We start from the raw sequence: 15721 nt of genomic DNA, 5'->3' as shown, positions 1-15721 counted from the left end.
CTTTTTCAAGTCAGATGTTTATATCATTTTCTTGTTAGTTGTTTGAAAAGCTGGGAATACCAAGAATATCAGAAATGCACACAGACATATATTCTTAAACAGATTGTGTTCTGATTATTGCCTTCTAGAGTTATCTGTACGAATGTTTTCTTTCTTTGGATAAAGATGGAAAATTGTTAGAATGATGGCAAGATATATTCTTTATTTGGCTGCATCGCATGGCACGTGGGATCTTCGTGCCCCAACTAGGGATCAAACCCATACGTCCTGCAGTGGAAGCATCAGTCTTAACCAACCACTGGACTGCCAGGGAAGTTCACAAATGGTGTTCTTAAAGTGACTGAAAAATCTTCTCTAGTAATTCTGGCTAAATTCACCTCCTAGGCTTGGGAAACTGACAACACACACACATAATTGTGACCAATAACAGCTTTAAACATATCCACTGAGACAGCAAACATGTTGTCTCTGCATATTACAGTAGGGAAAAAGTGAGAAACTTTATTAAATATCACGTTCATGGAGTTTAACCTGATTTGCATAATTCTATTGGGTAATGAAGCTATCTGGGTAAGTAAAGTTTGCCTCAAAAGCATGGCAGCATTTTCATTTTATCTACTAAATATATGAACTGTACTAAACACTCCATTCTGTGAGTATTGGATCATTCAGACTTCCTTGCTGACCAAACAGAAATTTTCCTATTAGATTATAGGTTCCCCCTCTGAGATTTCTTTTCTCATTTAAATGTTTTTTCTTAATGTTCACTTATATCTCACTTAATTGGGATAAAAGGGCTGGTTTTTGGTGTGAGGGACATGGGGAGGAGGGTGAAGAAAGGGGGAGAGGATGTTAATAATAATGGATCCTGCCCTCATTTTCTAGGGATGTTTTTCACTGAATTCACCCTCATGAACACCAGTGTCTGTGCTTGGCAGCAACACAGTGATGCCTTCAGAGAACATTCAGGTGTGTTTAGGGATGTTTTCTCTGCATTAGGTTATCCCAGACTGATGTGCCCTTCCACTTGGTGTGCCCTGTTTCTCCATCCCTGCTGTTCGCTGCCACTTTGCCCTGCAGCCAGTGCGTCTGCCTCGAGCGCCTGCTCTCCACCCTTCCACACCTTGGATGTGTTTCTGTTTCTTCCAGCAGCAGCCTAGGAAAAACTGAAGGCTGGGAGGGGAAAACCACAGATGCAGTTTTGCTCTCTATTGCCCCAGTGTTGCTCACAATGCCAAATTAATGTACTCTGGAACAGGGGTCCCCAACTGGTCTGTTAGGAACCTGGCCACACAGCTGGAGATGAGTGGTGGGCAAAAGTAAAACCATCCCTGCCTCCCACCCTCTGTAGGAAAATTGTCTTCTATGAAACCAGTCTCTAGCCAAAAAGGTCGGGGACCTCTCCTATGGAACAGAGCAGAGGATTTGGGGACCACCTAGGTGGCTCAGCGGTGAAGAATTCGCCTGCCAATGCAGGAGATGCAGGAGACCTGAGTTCAGTCCCTGGGTCAGGAAGATCCAGTGGAGGAGGGCATGGCAACCCACTCCAGTATTCTTGCCTGCAGAATCCCATGGACAGGGGAGCCTGGCAGGCTGCAGTCCCTGGGGTCATAGGGAGTCAGACATGGCTGAGACAGTGTGGCATGACACACGGTCTGTCTGCTTTGTTCACAGTGCTTTCACAGAGTTGTGGCTTTTTTTTTTTTCAATGTGGATTAAAAGTCTGACCATTACCTAAGAATTATTGCGTTTGTTTGTGGAGGTCGTGGGCCTTTTCTACCCTCTTCCGGCTGCCCAGCTAGAGGTTCTGCGGCCCAGCTCCCCCCTCAGTCGTGTGTGACAAGGTGACTGCATTTTCTCCAGTGAAATGTGAGTGGATGGAGTATGTACACCTTCCACTCTGCCTCCCGGACAGGAAATCACTTGACCTGGATGCCCTCTTTCCCAGCTTCTCATAGAAAGCTATATGGTGTATGCACATGGCTTAATTGCGCCTCTCGGTGATCTGGTAATTATTGTAATTAAACCCATTTTACCTTTGAGTTAGTTAAGACACAGAAAGATTAAGTAATGTGCTTAAGACTAGAAAGCAGTAAATGGTAAAGTTAATACGTTAACCCACGCCTATTGGGCTACAAAGCCATGATTTTAACCAATTCTATGACCCAATGCTGTCATATCCAAGGTTAATAACTATTTACTTTGTGCTCCTACATAAATTTATTTGTATTCTATAAGGGCATTTCTTACTTATCGATATCCATTTTTCCCACTAAGTCATAAGCTTCTGAAGGATCCAGAGCAGTTACATTAGGCTCATTCTGTGGTGTATATTCTTTCTGTGCCTGATTGATACTCTATATGTTTGCTGAATTTAACTCAAGTTTGCTGTCTGTCTTCTAAGGGCTTCTTTGACTTCTAAAATTACCAGTACAGCATTGAGATCTATCCAGTCTACGTCACTTGGATTCCAGATGTCAAGGAAGCATATTATGTATGACAGCTCAGACGAAATCATTACAAATGTATTTCCCAGAAGCCAACAACGTGAGTAATTTCCACGGAACTGTTTAAGTGAGTGAGAGTGAATTGGGAGGTTTTAATAACTCAGTGTGACAAATACTTGAGACTGGGAAATTCAGAGAGTGGGAGCGAAGTTTGGCTGTGGTTGAAGGACCACACATAGGTGGGACAAGAGGAAAATCTTCCAAGAGACACCATCTAGGACATTTCATTAAGTCATTCCAGAGCAGAAATGAAGCCAGGCTCTTCAAAGACACTGAGCATAATGCACTTTTGGCTGATTGTACAACATTGCATAATAGTCTTTGTAAAATCCTTTTGTCTGCCCATGGTAGCTAGTTTCTGTCAAAAGAATTAAGAAGAAAAACATTTATGATGAATTGCTCCAGTGAAATTTTTATTCAGCTTGATACAGAAAAGAGTCAGAAGCTTAAAATAAAACTCAATGCTTTTTCCCCTCTTGACCCTTTAAGCTCTTGCCTTATAAAACCAGACAGCAGAGGGTCTTTACATCTCAGGGTGCTCCATTGATCTTGGTTGAATGAATTCATGAATCAGTGTTACAGCTAGTATTAGCCCCTCTCCTTCCTCTCCCTTAGACAGGGAAGGACAGTCTTGGTATTTACAAGCCCCTTGTTTCTTTGTATGTGACAATTAAACCACAAGAGGGAAGGGACTGGAGAGAGAGATGAAAAGAATGGTTATTTATTTATCCTCTATTTGAACTCTGCTCTTTCCGCAAAGGAAACATGGCAGGGGTTTGATGTAGGCCAGATCTTTTTGTCCCCTCAAGTCCTCCTTGAAGTATAGTATCATGAGGACCTGTACCCTTTATGGAGGTAATTCAAGATCCCAGCAATGTCCCCCAGAGTCTGGTCAGGCTTCAGCTAACACTCCCACCAACTCCCATCCATGTTTAGTGAATGCCAAGTAGGTGAAAGTGTGAAAGTGTTAGTTGCTCAGTCACATCTGACTCTTTGCAACCCCATGGACTGTGTAGCCCACCGGGCTCTCTGTCCACGGAATTCTCCAGGAAAGAATACTGGAGTAGGTTGCCTTTCCCTTCTCTTGGAGATCTTCCTGACCCAGGGATTGAAGATCGGGGTGTCCCACATTGCAGGCAGATTCATTACCGTCTGAGCCACCAGGGAAACCTAAAAGGTGCCAGGCACTTATTCTTATTAAAGCAAAACAAACCTAAACAAAACAAGTGATGAAGTAGGTTTTATTATTATTCCCTTTACAAGTAAGGAAACTGAGCACGAGCATTTCAGAAGCTTTTCCTCTGATTGAAAGGAGGATTCCAGCCTACATTTGTCTAAAAATTATAGACGTAGATTTCTTTTAATGTTACATTCCAAATTCCAACACTGAACTACTGTATGAACCCCCCCAAAGCTTTGGCTCTTTAAAACATTGACCCAGTTTAAAAGATAGATGTGGATTCCTCCTTCATAGATGGCTGTCATCATAGATGACAGCATAGGCGATGAATCAGTAGAATAAGACAAGTAAGTCTCAACTTTTAATTTTTATTTAATTATAAAAATATCTTAATAAAACCATTCATGTATAATTTTACCATTTGTAATACAACTATTTATATACTTACGTATTCTCTTCAAAATTTTGTCCATATGCAATTGTTCAGTGGTAAAGAAAATCTGCCTGCAGTGTAGGAGATGCAGGTTCGAGCCCTGGGTGGGATCCAGGGAAGATCCCCTGGAAGAGAGCATGGCAACCCACTCCAGTGGTGTCAGAAAAACCCCATGGACAGAGGAGCCTGGTGGGCTATGGTCTATAGGGTCACAAAGAGTTGGACACAACTGAAGCGACTTAGCACACGTGTATGCACCTAGCAAAGAACTTGCACACAGGAAGTGTCTCATGAAATCTCAAGTCGAGTTTAGTGAAACTCTAGAGTTATCATCAGTTAGACAGGTCTTTTTAAAAAATTCTGTTTTCCCATCCCAACAAGCAAAATGAGTTGATACTTAGACGCACTCCTGTTTATTCTTCTCTTTTACCACATGCATTTGTAGAAATGAGACAACTAATGGATGTGACCTCTGGCCTTGGGAAACAGGTTGTAAAAACCCAGTAAGGCAAGGAAGAGTGCTGGGAAAACAAGTGACTTTCGGAGGAAACTTCCACTGAAAGACCCCAGAACTCAGAACACTTACAATCAGCCCTCCATAGTGTTGAAAACAGAAACTGTTCTCTCCTTTGGTGCTTTTTCCCTTTATGGCTCATCTTAAAGTCAGTTCTAATGAGGTGGATGAAACTGGAGCCGATTATACAGAGTGAAGTAAGCCAGAAAGAAAAACACCAATACAGTATACTAACATATATGTATGGAATTCAGAAAGATGGTAACGATAACCCTGTATGTGAGACAGCAAAAGAGACACAGATGTATAGAACAGTCTTTCGGACTCTGTGGGAGAGGAAGAGAGTGAGATATTTGGGAGAATGACATTGAAACATGTATAATATCATATAAGAAATGAATCGCCAGTCTAGGTTCGACGCAGGATACCGGATGCTTGGGGCTGGTGCACTGGGATGACCCAGAGAGATGGTATGGGGAGGGAGGTGGGAGGGGGGTTCAGGATTGGGAACATGTGTACACCCGTGGCGGATTCATGTTGATGTATGGCAAAACCAATATAATATTGTAAAGTAAAATAAAGTAAAATAAAAAAAATAATAAAGTATATTGCTAGTTAAGAAAGTTAGCTAATGAATACTAAAGGGCAACATTGAGGCCAGCAGCCAAAAGCTAATATCTTTCCCGGCACCTTTATCTTTTCCACGCTTCCTGTAGAAAAGGAATGCGGGGGACTTAAGGAGAAAAGAAGTAAAAAGCCAAAAAAGATAAACCTAGACGTAAATAGTTGACACAGTCTTGCACAGAACCATCTATCTTTATTCAGTACGAGGCAGGTAGGAACACCAGAGGAGGGAAAAGGCAGAGCAATTTATTCGAATGCCAGTAAAACTAAAGTTGGGATTGTTTAAAACTTTTGAGAAACCAGTTGAACCATCTCGTGGCTCTATTTCTGAATCTAAAAAATTAGTTTGCCACAGGAAAGTCAAGAAACTACAGATTGTGTAATGCAGTGATCCGGAAAAATTTATTTTTTTAAGCGACAACTCATTTTGCACTCCCATGTTGCCTTCCCAAGAGAGACCACTTGGTTGAAATAAGAATTTCATAAGCCTGTAGCAACGTAAAAGCTGGCCAGCATTCAGGCATTCTGCATAGTAAAGAGAGGTAGAAGGAAGCAGAGGGAGTGAGCCCTGGGTTGGAGCGAAAACGGAGAGAGAAATGTATCTCCAAAGAAAATTGAAATAAACAACAACCGACTAATGAAGATGTTATTAACTCATGTGCTGTGTGGTGGGCAATGTCACTACTTTCCATGTTCCTTACACAGTCTTATTTTAATTTTTTAGAATATTTATTTATTTATTTATTTTTGACTATGTTGGGTCTTCGTGGCTGCGTGGACTTTTCTCGAGTTGTGGTGAACGGGAGCGCCTCTCCAGTTACGGCGCTTAGACTTCCCACTTGCGATGGCTGCTCTTGCACCGGCTTCAGCAGCTGCAGCATGTGGCTCGGTAGTTGTGGCTCCCAGGCTCTAGAGCACAGGCTCGGTAGTGGTGGCACATGGACTTAGTTGTCCCGTGGCACGTGGGATCTTCCCAGACCAGAGATCGAACCCATGTCCCCTAAATTGAAAGACAGAGTCTTACCCACTGAACCACCAGGGAAGCCCTCCTTACACGGTCTTTAATAAATTCCACCATGTTCACAAAAGTGTTTGATATCAGTGGACTTGTGGACCATAGTCATGGCAGGCACTGTGTCAAACCATAAGCTACATGTAGACCACTCTCATACTTGACCTCTAAGAAAACTGAACAGTGAGATGACATCTAATATGTAAAATATTAGGAAAAGGTGCCACCTCACCAGAGCTGCTTTCAGAGGCTTCAGAGGCTGAAAGTCATGAGGAGGGGTATGGGCTGACAGCATGAATAGCTCTGATGAATTAAGGAGTAGCTAGAGCTAATTGGAAAAGACTCTGATGCTGGGAGGGTTTGGGGGCAGGAGGAGAAGGGGACGACAGAGGATGAGATGGCTGGATGACATCACCGACTCGGTGATGAGTTTGAGCAATTCATGGGGTTGCAAAGAGTTGGACACAACTGAGCGACTGAACTAAACTGAACTGAGAGCTAATTGAAGGCTTTGAGAGAACCTCTCTGACCTGAAGACTGATACGGAGCGGCTGAGCAGAGCTCTGCCGTGTTCCTGCGGCCTCTGTCGGACACAGATTCCTGGCAGGGCTAGATCTTACTCTGTTCCACGTGGCCGTTCCAGAGTCCTGGGTTGAGGCGTCTAGGATGGGAGAGACACCAGTGTGGCTTTTTTGTTTATACTTTATCATTAAACAAAACAATGGTGAATCATGATATAAAGAAAACAACTCAAAGGCAAGTGAACGTTTTCAAATATAGAGCAGAAAAGGTAAGGAGTGGCTCTTTGTGCTTCCTGGCTTGTGGCCAGTTTCTTCTTCCTTGATGGCAATTCTTATAAGTGATGCTCTGTCATAAACCGGAATGAAGTCTGACGGCCAGAGTGACTCACTGTCGGGATACTGGATCAACAAACTATAGCAACTTTTGGGTAATGGGTCAGTTTATATCTTCTGGTTTCCGCTGCTATTCCTCTGCCTTTGCTTTTGGAGTTTCACCTGAACATCCTTGACTTGTTTCATTCCATCAAGGAAAGTTGGGTTCAACACATTTTTTTTAAAAAGCCTTTTACAGGAAGCAAACCTATGAATCAAAGACTCAATGGGAGTGACCTAATCACTGGTCCAGACTTCCCGCCATTGGCAACACACAAAACCATTCACTCCTTCAGAAGATTTCTCTTTAGAAGCTGCTAATGCCATTTATTTGCAGCCTTTGCTGAGGTTTCTGTTACAACCAATGGGTTCATCCTAGTAGTCCAACAGACGGACCAGCATATGTGGGGTTATTGACTGAATCTCATGAAAACTAAAAGCAGGGGGAATCTAAAAGTTATATAGGAAAAAATCTTAAATCTCAGTAGAAAAGTATATTTTGCCTAAAAGCAGCCAGTTTCAGAACTGTTAGCATTAGTGAGGAAGTACCAACAGGGAATTGTCGAACATAATAAAAAGTGATGATCAGCAAGGGGTGTAATGAAGGAAAGAGTGAGTCACTACTTGAGACACGGATCTGGGAAGTTAATGGGTCTCCAGGGCGGGAGGTTGGAGGTAGAGGACAACCCAGCCCCTCCGAATGTCCAGAAACAACAGTAGTCCGTGGCTATTTTAGATCTGATAGCAACATGGGGACAGGCATGGGACAGAACTGATCAAAGAAAAGGGGGAGGACACACTGAGGCCTGATGAAGTGGAGTGCATCGGGTGGGCACCTAACCAGACCCCCTGGATTATGTATCACGTACAGCCCTTCTCAGCAAAGAACGTGCTGTGTTTGGAGAACTAGGAAGAGTGGTGTCTTTTTCTCACTTGGTACTTTTTGAGACAAGTGCCTCAAAAGATTATGTTTTAATTAGCACATTTTCCATTATTCGCAGTGGCAATGGCAATAGTGGCAGTTAGAGTTATTGCAGGCGTGGTGAATGCAGCAACACCAGAAATCCAGATGTGCTGGAGTTGAGTGTTTGATGATGGGAGTACAAGCGGTACCAATAAAGGTCACCTAATGAAAAATATATAAAGAAAGAAAATTTTATAACATCAATGAATTATCTTCTATTTTTTAAAAATCTGTGTATTTTCAAAAATGTAAATTTTATAGTTCATGTCAACATAGCCAAGACAAGTCTATTCCAGTCATTTAGAGAGCAGATGTTAAGAGTTAAATCATTCTTCCTAACTGGTCCTTGTATGGTCCATAGGGAATAAGCAAATAATATCCTGAAATAACTGATGCACAGGGAAATTTACTTTTTTTTTCCAAAAGTTAAGTTGCATTAAATAATCTTCTATAAAATGTAGAGACAATACACTAGCTCATCCCTGACTTTGAGAGTTTAAAGTCATAGAGCAACTGTCCTCTGCCATACATCAGAGTGTGTCATCAGTCTGTCTTGGCTTTCTTATGCTAACTTAAAAAAAAAAAAACTTTTAAATTTTATATTGGAATGTAGTCTACTGACAATGTTTCGATAGTTTCAAGTGGACAGTGAAGGGATTCAGCCATGCATATACATGCATCCATTCGCCCTCAAACTCCCCTCCCATCCAGTCTATGACATGATATTGAACAGTTTCCTGTGCTATACAGTAGGTCTTTGTTGGTTATCCATTTTAGATATAATTTATGCTAACTTTTGAATCTAACATTTTCTCCCCTAAAGAGATGTTCCCCTTTTCTCCCCTCAGGCATCAGTGTTGAGGCTATGTTCTCCTATCAAAGCCATGCTATCAAAAACAAGCCTTTGGAAAAACTTCCCTTGTGGTCCACTGGCTAAGACTCCATGCTCCTAATACAAGGGGCCTGGGTTCAATCCCTGATCAGGGAACTAGATCCCACATGCCACAGCTAAGACCCAGCACAGCCAAATAAATAAATTAATGTTTAAAGGGAAAAAATCAAGCCTTTGGAAAGGATATGAATAAAGGAAATTCTTTTTCTTTGAATAATGGATAAAGGATATTCAGTCATCAATAAAGGAAATAAATTCAACAATGAAGCTGATGAAGCTGTGTTACTTTTTAGTTGAATTTTAATTTTTAAAAAATCACAAACCTTTTGAAAATATCTGTAAAGAAATTTCTGGGACAAAATCATTTCTCACACAAAAATCATGATTTTTCTCCTGGTAGAGACATTTAGGGATTCCTAGGTGGCTCAGTGGTAAAGAATCCATCTGCCAGTGTAGGAGACAAGGATTCCATCCTTGGGTCGGGAAGATTCTTCGGAGGAGGAAACGGCAACCCAATCCAGTGTTCTTGCCTGGAAAATCCCATGAACAGAGGAGCCTGGTGACTTTGTGCTTGGGGTGGGACATGACATAGAGACTAAACAACAACAGCAACAAAAAGGAGATATTTAACAGTAAAGTCTAGAGCTTCAGTTCAGTTCAGTTCAGTCGCTCAGTCGTGTCTGACTCTTTGCGACCCCATGAATCGCAGCACGCCAGGCCTCCCTGTCCATCACCATCTCCGGGAGTTCACCCAAACTCTTGTCCATCGAGTCAGTGATGCCATCAGCCATCTCATCCTCTGTCGTCCCCTTCTCCTGCCCCTAGTCCCTCCCAGCATCAGAGTCTTTTCCAATGAGTCAACACTTCACATGAGGTGGCCAAAGTATTGGAGTTTCAGCTTTACCATCAGTCCTTCCAAAGAACACCCAGGACTGATCTCCTTTAGGAAGGACTGGTTGGATCTCCCTGCAGTCCAAGGGACTCTCAAGAGTCTTCTCCAACACCGCAGTTCAAAAGCATCAATTCTTCGGCACTCAGCTTTCTTCACAGTCCAGAGCTTAGACTCTTAGATAAGGAAATGAAGGACTAGAGTCTAAGATCATTTGACTCTCTAAGAGAGTTTCTCCCAGGGCTGAGAGATGAAAGGTGGGGTTCACAGAAGTGGTTTTAACTCATTAAAATCTATCAAGGAGAATTCTAATTTCTTCTCAGAAGGAACAGCTAATTACATCAGATGTAAACGTATGCCCCAGCTCAGGACTGGGACTATTTTCTCTCTTATATGTAACCTGGGTTTTTTTTTTTTTCATATATTTCCCTGACTTGCTTTTATAGACATTAACAAACATTTAATTAAAGAAAACTTTTTAAAAAATCATGGAGGGACTTCCTTGGTGGTCCAATGGCTAAGACTCTTCAGTCCAAATGCAGGGAGTCTGGGTTCGAACCCTTGTCAGGGAATTAGATCCCAAATGCTGCAACTAAGACTACCCAGGCTGCAGCTAAGATCTGGTGCAGCCAAATAAATAAACAAACAAAATTTTAAAATATATATTTGTAAAGCATGAATGCTCATAACTGCAATTACAGTGTCAACCTTTATCAAAGCTATTTTGAGAGACTTAATAAACAAATCTTCACATCTTGGTTTTGTTTTTGCTTTTTTTTTTTTTTTACCACTTCTCCACAGCTTGTGGGATCTTAGTTCCCTGGCTAAGGATTGAACCCTGGCCTTCAGCAGTGAAAGTGTAGAGTCCTAACCACTTAGCCACCAGGGAATTCCCCACACCTTGATTTTAAACTTTGGAAAAGGAACCATGTTAGCGTCTAGCCAATTGATTATTAAACAGAGAACTAGGAGCATACTTGAATCAGTTTGTTATTATTAGGGATGTTAACTTATATAATCAAACACCTAGGTAAGTTGTTTGTTTTGTTCCAAATAGATTTTTTAAAGGTATTCTGCTATACTGTGAACTAACAGGGAAAATTATGTATTATGATTAAGTATTATGAACACATAATCTAACTGATGATCTCTCAGAAACTTTTGAGAAGCTGCTGAACACTGCCCCTGTTGATATGAAGAATAGTATATGAAAATTCTTATAAAAAATATAACTCAAACCAAGGCTGTTGAACACTCAATGAAACCTACCTTTAAATATCACTGTTGTTTTTATTTCATGAGTTTTAAGAATTACTTGATGTGATACCACAATCTATGGTCAAAGGACTGTCTTCTGAGATTTAACAGATTATCCTATGAAAAAGTATGGCATTTTCGAATAGCAAGTGGATTTATAGTAGAGAAGGAAAAATACAGGTTGGAATCAGAAGAGTTCATGGTCATATTGTACAATTTTATCACAAAAATCTCATCTGGATTCTCTCCATACTTGAACCCCATTCAAGCCCCCATCCCATCATCCACCTGAGTCAAACCTTAATATGAAGGTTGATAATTCTCCATTGAATTTGAATTTTAAAAACATCACAAAATTCCTTGAAAAATATCTATAAAAGGCTGTATGTCTAAAAGTCTTCAATGTTTTATTCACAAAAAATATAACCTGTATATATAACATTATATTTTTATTTTTTAAAGCCTTTATTGAATTTGTTAAATATTGCTTCTGTTTTATGTTTTGTTTTTTGGCCAAGAGGCATGAGGAATCTTAACCACTGGATTTTCCAGAGAGGTCCCTGAAAGTGAAGTGAAAGTGTTAGTTGCTCAGTCATGTCCTACTCTTTGCGACCACATGGACTATAGCCTACCAGGCCCCTCAGTCCTTGGAATTCTCCAAGCAAGAATACTGGAGTGGGTGGCCATTCCCTTCTCCGGGGAGGGGTCTTCCCGACCCAGGGATCAAACCCAGGAGGTCCCTACAGCATTACATTTTATGAAATGATTAGATGATAAATAATTAGAATCCATATATGAAGAAATAACAATTATTTATGTTAATTGCTAGAAAATTTAAGGCTAAATTTATGGCTTAACTATAACAAGAGTCTCTTGGGTCACATGATTGTTTCTGTAAAGTAGCATGTATTTCAAATGCTTCAGTGAATTCTCTGCTACAAAGTTTTTAAAAAGACGCTGGAGATAGTTCAAATATGCTTTGTAAACACAGCTCATTTTCTTGTCTTCCATATTAAATTAATATGACAAATAAATACCTTGTGAGAAAGCAAGTGTATTAAACTTTTGATAATATGAATCCAAAAGGCATGACAATATCCAGTCAATATCCAAATGATAATCTCCAACCAGAGCTGGGAAGGGAAGAAGATGGCAACAGCTGTCACCAAAACAAACAAACAAAAAATTACTGGAATAAATCAGAAATATGGACCCAGTTAACTCAAGTCTTCACATAGAAATTAAGAGAAACTGAGCACAGAACTGGACTGCATTTATCTGCATCTTTTACAATTAGGAGGAGCCACCCGGCTGTAAGGAAATGGCAGCCCACTCCAGTACTCTTGCCTGGAAAATCCCATGGATGGAGGAGCCTGGCAGGCTCCAGTCCATGGGGTCACAAAGAGTCGTATATGACTGAGAGACTTCACTTTCATATTTGGCTGTAATGGCTCATCGGCAGAAATGATGTATACCCCTTTCATTTGGTCCAAAGCTGAGGACTCCGAGGTTCTAAGTGATGGCTGGTCACCATCATCTAGAAAGCCTAACTCCCTGAATGACTGTGGATGACCACCCCCGCACCCCCTCCTATACCCTGCATTAGATTGTGCCATAAGGAAGCAATGAATAAACTCTGTTTAAAGAAATTCAAGAAGTTGGGGTTTTGTTTTGTTTTTATAGCAGGCTTCCCTGGTGGCTCACTGGTAAAGATCCGACCTGCCAATGCAGAAGATGTGGGTTCGATCCCTAGGTCAGGAAGATCTCCCAGAGGAGGAAATGGCAACCCATTCCAGTATTCATGCCTGGGAAATCCCATGGACAGAGGAGCCTGGCGGGCTACAGTCCATGGAGTCGCAAGAGTTGGACATGACTTAGCGACCACAGAGCCGAGCAGTTAGCACAGTCTGACTAATACAGAAATCTTACAAAACTGGTGAAATGTAAACTGACTTTTCTTTCAATGAAGCCAAACACAACCTTGCGATAACATTGAAAAACATTCCCATCTCTGGTGAGTAATTTTACAAAGTGCCTCTGGCAACTGGAAAGAGGAGACCGAGTGGAAAATCCTTTGCATCAAACTGTGAGTAGTGTCAAGCCTTTTCCGCTTGGCCACTTGAAATCAGTCCTGAACTTCACCATTCTGAAACGTCAAAAGATTGTGGTGAGCCATTTAAATTATACTAGTCCACAATGAATTACGTTTTTTCCTCTTGATACTTTGAAACACTTTCACTCTACTATCTTCTTTGGATGGTTTCTGAGGAGGAGTCAGCTATAATGCATATCCTTTTTTTTTTTTTTTCATCTATAGATAAAGGGTTCTCCCTGCCCTTCCCATCTGGCTTCTTTTAGGATGAATATATATATATCTATATTAGACATAGATATAGATATAGATATAGATATATAAAACTACACCTAGGGGTAGTTTGTGGTTGGGGCAGCACTTATCTTGCCTGGCATTCTCTGAGCTTCCTGAATCTGTGGTTTGGTGTCTGACATTAATTTGGGAAAATTCTGGGAAAAACTGATCTGGACCCTGTGGAGCCCTTCTAGGTACAAAAGCCTTTCTGCGTCCCTGTTTCTTGTTTGCAGGACAAAGGCTTCATTCTCCTAGACCTTTTCTGAGTTAAATACAGCAGATTCAAACAATTACTAACTGGGGAAGTGAGGGAATGCAAAACCAGAGGAAAGGCAGTCAGTCAGAAACCGCAGTGCAGTGATGGGCAGCCCCCTGGCTCCTCCTCAGGGGCATAGCAGTCTGATGCATATCTCTGAATTCTTCTACAGGTGCTGGGGCCTCCACCCAGGTGCACGATGGAAACTTCAGGAACAGAAGCACGTGGATCCCAGACTGGTTGGAACCAGAAGGCTGATGGTTGAGATTTCTGGACCACCCTGTTACCTCACCAGCAACCAATCAGAAGAAAGTCATATATCCTGTAGCCCTACCCCCAGATTTGCCTTTAAAAACTCTTCCCTCAAAGCCGCTGGGAGATTTGGGCTTTTTGAGCATTGAGATGTTCCTTCTCCTTGCTTGGCCCTTGCAATTAACCTTTCTCGGCTCCAGACTCCCACGCTTTGGTTTGCTTATCTTCCCTGTAGGGCACACAAACTTGGGATCCACAACATTCTCAGTCATCACTGTTTCAAATTTGTCTTCTGCTCCTTTCTCTCTTTCTTCTCCTCCTAGTGATACCGCTCACCTCAGACTGGGATTTAAACCCATGTGTCAGTACTCAAACCCAGTCAGAATTCAAATTGGAAATAGACTTCACAGTCTTTTAACTGAGATTGCACTCCTGATCTCAGGACTTAATGAGGCTCAGGTTCTTTACATCTCATTGCAGAAAGAATTCAGCTAGGGACAAAGTGATAGGTAACAAGTGGATTTATTTAAAGAGATACACATCCCATGGACACTGTATGGTCCAACTCAAAAGGTGAGAACGGCATTGGGAAAAATGCACTCTTTAGGGTGTGGGCAATCTCAGAAGGCGTGAGGCCATGAAAATGCAGTGGTTAGTTTTTATGGCCTGGGAGCAGAATCTTCTGCCATCTGGGATCTAGTTGATTCTAACAGTTTTTGTCCTGTCCTATGACTGCCATTCTTTTAGAGGTTGTGCCCTGTCGGCTTCCCTCCTGTCTCACTGGTATCCCCATCATACATGTGTTACATCTTCTGTAGTTCTTCCACAGCCCTTGGATATTCTGTTCTGTTTTTCTCAATCAAAGCCGTCACCGGCATCCTTCATGTTTGTTACAGTATTTTTCATCTCTAACATTTCCTTTTGGATCTTTCTTAGAGTTTGCTTTTCTTTGCTTAAATGATACATCTGTTCTTGTCTGCTGCCTACTTTATGCCCTTTATAAATTAATCATAGTTGGTTTTTTTTAAATTCCTGGTCTGGTGTTCCAACCATATCTGATTCTGCTTGCTCTGTATTTTCAAACTGTGTTTTTTTGCCCTTTACTGTATCTTGCAGTTTTTGCTTATAGCCAGACATGATGTCATTGGTAAAAGAAACTTCTGTAAATAAGCCTTTACTAATGTGATGGTGAGGTAGGGGGGCAGGGGAAGCATCCTGTAGTCCTATGACTAATTCTCAGTCTTTCAGTGAACCTACACCTCTTGACGGTGGACTTCACACGTGCTTCTGATTAATCTTTCCTGCACTGGTCTTCGCCTTCCCCTCCCCCATACTTAAACAGAAAGGCTAGAGTGGGCTGAAGTTGCGTTTCTCCCTTCCTTAGGGTCAGTTAGCCTCTGACAAAACCCTAGCAGGTTGAATATGGTCAATTAATTTCTCCTGAGGGCAGGCCTTGTTACAAAGAACTAGAGTGCACTGATGTGTTTCAAAATGGCTCCTTTTTCCCCTCTCACTGCTGGAAGCACAAGCTTTTTCTGCAATATTCACTCTGAGACCCTGGTCAAACTCCTGGAGGTAAGAGTCCCAAAAGTATGGTGGTGATGTTACTGAAAACTTGACGTTGGGGCTGAAACAAGTCTTAGAGACAGAATTTTGGGTGAAGTAGAAAAAGATAACTTT

This window comes from Ovis canadensis, chromosome 12, assembly GCF_042477335.2.
Source record: "Ovis canadensis isolate MfBH-ARS-UI-01 breed Bighorn chromosome 12, ARS-UI_OviCan_v2, whole genome shotgun sequence".
NCBI lineage: Eukaryota > Metazoa > Chordata > Mammalia > Artiodactyla > Bovidae > Ovis > Ovis canadensis.
The sequence above is the reverse complement of the archived record's forward strand: the minus strand, read 5'-3'. Positions refer to the sequence as shown.